This window comes from Saimiri boliviensis, chromosome 3 (assembly GCF_048565385.1).
Source record: "Saimiri boliviensis isolate mSaiBol1 chromosome 3, mSaiBol1.pri, whole genome shotgun sequence".
In the NCBI taxonomy this organism is placed as follows: Eukaryota; Metazoa; Chordata; class Mammalia; order Primates; family Cebidae; genus Saimiri; species Saimiri boliviensis.
This window is the reverse complement of record NC_133451.1, coordinates 109,357,537-109,367,010: the sequence shown is the minus strand read 5'-3', so window position 1 is coordinate 109,367,010 and position 9,474 is coordinate 109,357,537. Positions and strand designations below refer to the sequence as shown.

The 9,474-nt window shown below is 33.1% G+C and overlaps 1 non-coding gene across 1 annotated transcript; it reads right to left on the bottom strand.

Moving 5' to 3' along the window:
- Positions 1-3,837: 3,837 nt before the first annotated feature.
- On the bottom strand, positions 3,838-3,900 carry LOC120363793 (U7 small nuclear RNA). The gene has a single exon (XR_005579232.1). It is a non-coding gene; the product is annotated as a U7 small nuclear RNA (small nuclear RNA).
- Between the last annotated feature and the right edge of the window lie 5,574 nt (positions 3,901-9,474).

Here is a 9,474-nt window from a genome sequence, read left to right as displayed (position 1 = left end):
GAACACCTGTCTCCCAAGTCACAGGAGAAGAGAATGATGGCAGAGACACACCTGCTGGCTTCTACTTCGGCTGAAGTGATATCATTTCTTCTCATAGTTCATTAACCAAAATAAGAAGGAAGGCTAGAGCATGCAGAGAAATAGAGGGAAATACTGGTTTCTGCCATGTATCTCAACTAAAGGCTAAGCAATTTAAAAATTTGTAATATGTAGAAGAATTCAGAGACGTTAGATCTCTGCCACAAAATGTTTACTGGATAAGCCCTCAATCTTATATTTGAGATTTTGTGAACCATAAAAAGTTTAAGTCATAATTCCTACCCACAAAAATCCTAAAATGTATAATATAGTTAAGGAGTCAAAGCAAAGTGTATCAAAATTTAATAACTACTTTTTTGCAGCACAGAAACTGAAACATTCACTATTAAAGAGGGAGATCTATGAATAATGACAGGTGGCTTCATAAGGAAGGTGTGTGAGTTAGTCTCTCAAGGACAGGATGGTGAGATTGAATAACAGTGGGGAAAAAGAAAGGATGTTAGAGACCAGATAATGCACTCCAGGGAAAGCAAAGGTGACATGACTATGACAGCTTCAGAAAACCTTAAGGAACAGGCCTAATTAGAGAGTACATTTTGAGAAATTGTGGGAAATAAAATTAAATAGATGGAGCAGATGATCTTGTAAAACACACAGCAGAACTTAGAATTGATACAGTAGAAAACTGGGAAACATTTGAAGTTCTTGAGCAAAAGCCTGATATCTCTTGTTTAAGAATTATACTGCACTTATCTCTATGAGGACATAAAGTGGCATACACAGTACAGTATGACGTGAAATTAGGCATCAGGGAATAAAACCAAGCATTGTCTGCTTGATGAATTTAATGGACTTAGTGAATTTAATGGAACAGAAGGAAGAGATGGTGGGCTACACACTACTTGAAACAGCTGGATGCTAATTACTTGGCTGTGTGGAATTTCACACTTCATTTTCCTACTTAAAAAGGAAAATAGATTAAGTTAAATAATTTTTCCGGTTGGGCCAATAATATATATATATATATACAAAACCCTCACTCACATAAGTCATGACAGGAGCAGTGTTTGAGAAAGATTTGCCTGACATCAGTCTGAAAGGTGAGTTGAAGGGACTGTCATGAGACGTGGAGGAAGCAAAGACATAGTGAGGGCCCCTGTACTACTCTGGCCCAAAACACTAAGGTAGTAAGTTGGTGGTGGTAATCAACCGACTGTGGTAGAAACTGTCTTTTGAGTGTCTCACTGAAGTCCCTAAATATTCTCTGAGAAGTAAGTGTTACTAAAGGAAGTTGAAGGTATTCTAGAGTTTTCACAAAGAAAGACATCAGAAAAAGAAAGTAAGTCCTCACAAAGAAAGACTCCAACCAAAACCTGAAGCCATTTACTAAGCACGCCAACAGTTCCACAAATGTAGAGTCCCTTTTCGTTCTGTCAATGAGCATAACATGGATGTTGCTGAAGCTTCACATATATTAACATTGATTATTTAGACAAAATAAAGAGATCACATACATGAATAACTTAACATGACTAATAGCTGCTTGGGGAACACTGAAACTTCATTCAGAAAATCTCACAATCTTAAAACTCTAAGAAATGTGTAGAGATCATTCATTCATTCATATAGCCTTCTCCTCACACAATGTCACATCTAAATCATTATACTGACTACTATTTTAGAGTCTTTTGGAACAGACGATGACATACTCTCTAACTGATAGGTGGCTGTAGACACTGTAAAGCATATCTATTTGCAGATTGCTATTTTCATGGAGGAAGGTAAGTAAAAGTATATCCTCAATACTACAGAACAAATAAGTCAATACAAAACTTTAAAAATACAATATCAACTTTCCTTACTAAAATTTTAGAACACATTAAGTGAAGCAAATGAAGGTAAAACAGTTTATTTGCTAACCCTCCCTTCAAGCTTACTATGCTGCTTTTTCAAATGCCTACAATATTGTTATGTGTAATCTTGTGTGGCCACCAAAAAAAGTTGTTTTACAAAAACATGCTATCAGCAAATACACATAATTTTATTAATTGGGTATAAGAACAATTGGCTTTATTTTATTTAATCCCATCTTCCAAGTAATATATGGAAAATCAAATTTTAAAATCTCTTCGACTAAGAAAATATGAACAATTAATTAGAATAAAATATCATGACAGCAAATTATCACTCTCTTGGCTATTTTCACTACTTTTCATTATTTCTACGTATTAATTAATTGATGTTCATTCACAGGTATTTACTGATTTTTTCCTCATAATATAGATTATACCATTTTCTTTCTTGGATTAACATCTAACAGTCCTTAGAGACACTGGATGCTAAACTGCGGATCTCAGAAAGCATTAAATATATTATTATGTATTTAATAATTGTTTGGGACTACTTTGAAAGAGATGGCACTAACCAGGTCATTCTAATATCTATAGGACATGCTACAACACTGCAGAAAGATTTTATAACCTTGCCAAGGTCATGAAATACCTCTCTACAATGAAAATGAGGTGAATCCAATGAAATATGAAATTTATGACTGAAAGCCATGTTTTCTTTCAATCAGATAATAAGATCTCACATTATTTTGAGAATCTTCAAACAATGGACTGACTGATATTCTGTCAGGTTAAGTTCAAAATATCACTTGACAAAGTAAGGGTTTTTTTTTCTCTCTCTCTCTTTTTGCTTTTTCTTTGTGTGCTTGTTTAGTGTGTTCATCAGTTTTGTTCATTTCTTTAAGATTTTTTAAATGCTTTTAAAAATATTTTTAAAACAGTGAAAAATGTACTAGAGAATATCACATAGATAAATGTATATATGGACAATTTTAAAAACATTTTTAACAGGGGCAGTGCAGTAAGTCCAGCAGCACGTAGCCTGACATCCTTAAGTACATGTTGTCAAATTGACCCATACGGTTCCAAATAACACATCACTGACAATCAACTTAATACGCAGTGAAGACATTTTTGAACCATCCATGGTTCTTTTGATAACCTATGATGGCATTTTTGTACGCATCACAATTTACAATTTTCTAAATGTATATTGCCATTTCCCCTACCTAAAGATGTTGAACGTAAAAGGTCTACCAAAATATTTTAAATAAGCAGATAGTTGATTTGACAAGAAACATAAGAAGAAAAGCTCAAAACAAATAATAAGACTTTCAGTTCCTAATTTATTTATTATATTTATTATTTATTTATTTATTTATTTATTTATTTGGAGACGGAATCTCGCTGTTGCTGGCCTGGGCTGGAGTGCAATGGTGCGATCTCAGCTCACTGCAACCTCTGCCTCCCGGGTTCCAGCAATTCTCCTGCCTCAGCCTCCTGAGTAGCTGAAATTACAGGAACCCACCACCACACCCAGCTAATTTTTGTATTTTTAGTAGAGACGGGGTTTCACCATGTTGGCCAGGCTGGTCTCGAACTCTTGACATCAGGTGATCCACCCACCTCAGCCTCCCAAAGAGCTGGGATTATAGGTGAGAGCCACTGTGCCCAGCCTGAGTTCCTATTTATAAAGTGATGAATTTCCAAATGCTCTAACTTCATATCATTTTAACTTTTTAGCAATCCATCTAAACTGAAAAGACTATATTGACATTTCCATGATTTACCAATAGCCAAAATCATATCCCTTAAAATTCAAGAGGTCTTGGGATATTGACACAGAAAAAAATTATAATTAACTTCAAAATTGTTCAAAATATCTAACACTCCTCTAGTGTCTCAGTGCTCTAAGAATGCCATAATAAATCATTTTTAATGTATTTTTATGGGTTTTTCTAGTGAAGGCTAGAAAACCTGCTAGACAAATTATAAAAGAGTTATAACACTAATAAATCAGTTTTTTTGGGAACTAAATTTCAATTCTTGAAAGGTAAATTAAAGAAGTCCCTTCCAGTGAGAGGCAATTTGCCAACACCCACAAAAACACGAACTCTTTCCTTCAGGGATTTAGAAATGAACTTATTTGTAAAATGTATTTTTCACCTAGGTATTTATTCAACATGCTGTAAGGGAATGTGTATGGACATGTATTTACAACCAATGTATAATATTTGTGTATGCATATGAATATATAACTGGTCATATTTAGATTTTAAACCCTTAATTGGTAGAGACTACATAATACATATGAGAATATGTGTGTGATATAGAAACAAGTAAGTCACAGAGATGGCTGAGAACAGTAACCTCTAACACTCAAATAGATAGAGCATAAATATTTTTATATCTTTGTATTTCCAAAGAAACCTTCATTTCTACTAACTGTAGTTTCATGAATTCTACTTCATCTTTGTAAAATATATAGTTGGCCTAATATAGATGTATATTTTAAAAACTTATAAGTATTACAACCCCACAGAAATCATTATACCTGTCTAATATTTTTTCTAAGAATAGAACCTATTGTATTTTATATTTTAATAAAACACATTTTTTCAACTTTTCTCTCTACTAGTCCTTAGTCCCATAATGTCTATTAAAAAGCAGCATTTAGATGCAGATTGTACATTATGCAGAAGATAACAGATGAGCTTATCAGCTGTTTTACAATTACAAGGGTAAATTTATTGATAAAACTGTACAACACGAACTAACCTGACTCCTGTCAGTAACGTGACAGTATCAGTTTTCTGACTAGCTACCTGTCTGCAGTGCTCCTTAAAGTACAATGAAACAAATAACTTCTGTGACATTAAAACAATGGGCATTGGTTAAAAAGCTCAGTATATTGCTTTTCCACAAACTTAGAAAAGACTTGTTTTAAATTTAGTGTTTTAACCTCAAATATATTTTTCTTACAACTTCTTTAGTAATATTTGCACCAAAATGTACTTATTGTGCCATCTTCAGGGCATTTTTAGGAAACAGTTCCATGAAATAAATTAGAATTTACTATCCTTAGTGGGATTTTTTAATTATTATTTTAAGGCTATAGAAGGTTTTATTTATGTATATTTAAGTTTTAAAATATTAGGTAAAATCTACTATAGAGCAAAATAATTTAAGTTTCAATGTATATGAGAATGCAGACATCAAAAATGTATATATGTAAATATATATGCCTATATACATGCATTTTTTAAAGTTCTTTACAGTTTCCAAAGCACTTACACATTATCTTATTTAGTATTTATACTGTTCCTCTGAGGTGTTACAACAGAAACTTGTATATCCTTTTAAAAATGAAAAAGTTCACTTTTAAAGACATGAATTAGTTGGTCTTGTTTCAAAGACTGAACTATATAGCCAGGATCCAAGCCTACATCTTTTTACTACAAGTAAAAAATTATTTCTGCTATTATAGTGATATGTAATATCTTTAAAATCAATGATGAAAATTATATGTGATTTTTAATTACTTTTGTTCAATATTTGTTAAAACATCTATACTGAAAATTGGAATAAACCCTGGATATGGTGATTATATATCAGAAAACCAGACATTTATATACATAGCTCAATTCTTCTTTCATTTCTGAACTTTATTTAATTAAGAAATCTATAGTGAAACAAGGACATATCTGACCAATGGAAAATTATGGTAGAATTACACAAATCAATTCACAAATGAATACAATACAAATGAATTGTTGATGTGATAAAACCAGACTATATAGCATATGCAAATTTGCTGTTCTTAGACCACTAAGATGTCCTAAAGAAAACTAACAAGATTCTTTAGCATCATTTAGGGTAACCATCTATTCTGATTTGCCTGAGACCATAGTAATTATCAGTAGAGCACCTTTTCACATTCTAATGTGTACCAATTTAGACAACAAACTAACAGATCACTTTTACTTGCACATTTGATCAAATGGTGCTAATAGCCTGAACATGAAAAGTAAAATAAGTGTGACAGCCATAATGAAAAGATTAACCTCCTTAGAAATCCATTCCTTTTACATGCATCTGGAAAACACATTAGAACCACAGTCAGAAAACTCAGGTTCCAATTACAGTTGTGTGTTTTACCAAGCAGGTGAATTTATGTATCTATCTCTAACAGAAATTCTCCAAGCTTCTGTTTCCTTATATGAGGATGATAATATCTTTTCCTCAAGGTTTTCGTTAGGTACTAAAATCACCTTGTGAAATCTACTAGAACTATGCCTAGCAGCCAGGACTTTATAAATGAATGTTCATTATAAATCAGTAAGTCTCTTAAGTTCAGAGATAGGCCTGGGCCACAAAAATATCCAACAGGTAGTTTTATTGAGTGAATTTTAAGTGACAAGGAAGGAATTACCTTAATGTGAGGAGATATTTATACCATGGTCAAATTCATCTATTATTTAAGATTAACAATTCTCAAAAAATAAACCAACAGAATATGGCCCTCTCTGATATGGAAGAATAGCTGAAAACTCCACTGGATGCTAATTGACTTTGGGAATTCCTGATTCATGAACTTCTCTAGTTGAGAATACCTTTTTCTAGAACTGAATTCCTAAACTTTGAGGTTACAAGCCCAGTTTTAAAGCTTATAGCATCTATGATTCTGCCCCTAAAAACAATCTACAGTCATATGTCATCTAGTGACAGTGATATGATCTGAGAAATGCCTCATTAGACAACTTCATGGTTGTACGGACATCATTGAGGGTACTTACATCAACCTAGGTGGTATAATAGCCTACTACACACCAAGGCTATATGATATAGCCTATTGTTCCTAGGCTATATGTCCATAGAGCACATTACTAAATACTGTAGGCAATTGATACAAAATGGCCATATGTGTATTTAAACATAACTAAACACAGAAAATGTAAGGCATAAATACAATATTCTAATCTTTTGGGACTACCGTCATACATGTGGTTCATTGGTGCCGGAAACATAGTTATGCAGCACAATACTGTATATATAAAGAAATAAATGGTTAGACACAGTGGCTCACACCTGTAATCCCAGCACTTTGGGAGGCCAAGGTGGGCCAATCACAAGGTCAGGAGATCAAGATCATCCTGGCTAATACTGTAAAACCCGATCTCTACTAAAAATACAAAAAATGAGCTGAGTATGGTGGCCCACGCCTGTAGTTCCAGCTACTCAGGAGGTTGAGGCAGAAGAATCGCTTGAACCCGTTAGGCAGAGATTACAGTGAGTCGAGATCTCACCACTGTACTCCAGCCTGGGTGACAGAGCGAGATTCCATCTCAAAAAAAAAAAAAAAAAGAAAAGAAAAAGAAAAAAATAAACAAAATATATGTATACATACTATACAGATGTATATGTGCACACCTATGCATATACAGTCTGTAAGTCCATATATAAAACATACATAAGCACAAATATATGTACAATTTCAAGAGGTTTATGAAAACTCTAAAGCCCATATCATAGGTTTTTGGTTAAGAATATTTAACTTAAAACAATGGCTCTGTTTTTGATTCTGTCATACATGTACATTATAGATATTAAATGATAAGGAATTACTACTTAATGAAGCAATACTTAACCTTATTGAGTATTTTGATACATCTTACTCTGTTTCATACTAGTCTGTTCCATTATATTATATTCTATACTATGCTGTTCTGGTTTTTAAAAATCAAATAAAGCTAGTTTAATCAACTACTGTATACTTATTTCAGATTTCATGCTCCAAGATTGGAAATCACTGCTCTAGAGTATGACAGCAACTGCTTTATGACTTGTATTACAGAAGGCAAGATAATGCTGGCTGTTAGTAACCTAAGAGAGACAGCCCCGGCTGGGGAAAGCATAGAGAACAATAGTGCTATAGAAACAATAGTGCTATAGAAATCAAAGCCTTCAGGCCCCTTCTGTTTGCCTAGAGAAATCTGGTGTGCTTTCAGGGAAGTATCATCCCCTACAAAGCTGCTCCTGGTGTTTATTTTAAGTAGACTAATTTGCATTTGCATAAAAATGAATAGTAGATGAGGAAAACATGAGATCTGCACAATGCTACAGTTCTTTGAAATAAAAGAATCTTGATACTGCTTTTAAGGAAAAAGTTTTCCCTTAGCAAAAAAACGCAAATTAAGTAGAAAAAGAAATTGTAATTCAACAGCAACTTTATATATTTACTTATATTGACCTTGTTTCCAAAATAATTTGACAAGACTGCAAAAGGAATTAAGGATTTTTTCAAATTAATTTGGAATTAAGTTTATTAGTAATCAAGCACTTAAAATCATAGAAGAGTTGTTTCAGTAGCAACTCTGGTATGCACAAAAATAATAGATTGCTGGCTCCAACGTCCTTAGACTCAAACAGCAGGTTCTAACTTTGGTGGAGGCAACCCATTGTCATCAAAGCTATTAACTATCTGAATGAAACAGACAGTTGGGAAGACCTTTGCTGTTGTAGAAGACTAATCACACATAAAGGTTAAGCAAGTAATACTCGTAGCTAGATTCATATTTCAATATAGAAATAGAGATGGAGAAAACACTGTTCCTGGTGGTTGGAATACATTAGGGAACGGGACAAACAAAAATGCCTGCCCATGGAATTTGCAAGTTAGAATGGGAAACTGACAATAAACAACACACATGACAAGAAGCAATTTGTATTATCTATTAAAAGGTGGTTAGTGCTATAGAAAAAAAAATAGAGCAGGAAAAGGACGTTCAGGAAAGCAGGGATGGAGATAGCATGGGTGGAACTTGAGAAATGATGCAGGAATAGAAGAGAATAGTTTCAAACACATGCAGAGAAAAAAGGCTCTTCAGGAGTTTCGTCACAGAGATAATTCAGTTGATGTACCTATGTCACTAATGCAGCTGTCCAGGCTTTTTTTGTGTGTATGAGTATGTGCAAATTATAGTGTGTGGTTAGTTTTAAATAAATGAGCTTACTTTGTGTAAAAAATAACCCTGAATATCTCAATTTCACCCAGAAAAAAACCCTCCAATAAGCATTATTTTAATGCATCAAATAAAAAGTTTGAGTTAAAAAGCAATTTGGGAAAGTTTTATGAATGTTATTTTGGGAAAAGACATTAATACCATTTTCAGATAATCTATGGCATCAAAACAGAATCACATTTTATTAAAGGCTATGTAATGCTTAGTTTATTGTTAAGCTGCATGTGTTCCAGTGACAATATCCAGTCACTAGAAAATGGCTTAAATTCATGTCTATAGATAAAACAAATGAGTTTGTATCTAATGCTTTGGATCGGAAAATGTAGTAAGTTTCAACTGCCAGCTGTACTAAAATTATAAAATACTTCTGAAAAATTCTAGATCACTTTTTGAACATTAAAAAATTTGGAATAATAACCTATATCATCTGACTGTGTATATTTTTGCTAATGTTTTCATTTGACTTATGTAAGCAAACAGGACTATTTGAAGCAGTTCACCACTGTAACCTTAAAAAATTAAAGGACACTCTGTGACATTGCTTACAATCATAATTCTCAAAA